Consider the following 1092-nt stretch of genomic DNA (forward strand, 5'->3'; position numbering starts at 1 on the left):
GCGGTGGGTGTGCGGTGCTGGGGCGGGGGACACACACACACACTTACAGCAAACCCGTCCGGATCCCTGAGGACGTTTTCTCTTCTAAACACAGCGCACGGCAATCCACTGCCTAGCACCGCGTCCTGGCTCCCGCACGCAGGGAAATTCAAAGTCAAGCTGGAGGGGAAGAGAAAAAAAAAAGAGAGAGAGAGAGAGAGAGAGAGACAAAGGCAAGATAATTTTAAGGGAAAAAAAAATAATAAAAATGAGCATCGAGTATTTAGAATCCACGTCTGCGCTGAGGTCACCCGAACGGCGAGAAGGACCGTGTATTCTTATTTTAAAACAGCCGTCTTTTCCGCGGGGACGGTTGTTTGCCTCCTGACCCATCGATAGCCTGTTAATACAATTTAATTCTGCAGTTGTTTCTGTTTAAAGAGTGTTTGGAGCGAATTGTTTCTTTTGTTTATGGTCAAACAAACGAGCTCTGGTAATCTTATGTTTTATCTCCCTAACATATGGAAAAGCTATTTATCCCAGCCAATCACAATAAAGCGAAGAAAACCCCATTTTATGGAAAGGCATATATCACAAGTTTGTTCATCATTAAAGATATGATTACCAGTGAAAACCCTCCGAAAGTGGCACATTTATGATTCCAGGAACAGATGGGGACATCCATTTTCCTTGCAAATACTTTTGAAATTGCTCTACTGGTAGCAGTATAAAGATGATATACAGATGCCAGTGCCAACGAAGCCGGGACGAGAGGTCCAGATTTACACAGTAAAAGCTCCACACGCGCCCTGCCAGCCGTGATTGATCGGCGCTATAGCTCAGAAACTTGTTGACTGGGAAAGGGAACGGCGCAAATAATTCACTGCAACAAGGCAGATAATTCACCCAAAGCCAATCGCTCCGCTCCGCTCCTCCGGGCGGCGACATGCGGCGACATGCGGTGACATCCCGCCGCACACGGCAGCATCAGTCGGTGTCACGCGTGGGGGGTGGAAAGGAGGGAGAAGGAGCGAGAAGGGGAGGTGGGAGCTGGGCACACAAAAGGAGCGGCGAGACAAGAAGATGCGGGGGTTTTTTTGCTTTTTTTGTGGT

Source organism: Egretta garzetta, unplaced genomic scaffold, assembly GCF_000687185.1.
Source record: "Egretta garzetta isolate BGI_Z169 unplaced genomic scaffold, ASM68718v1 scaffold568, whole genome shotgun sequence".
Lineage (NCBI taxonomy): Eukaryota > Metazoa > Chordata > Aves > Pelecaniformes > Ardeidae > Egretta > Egretta garzetta.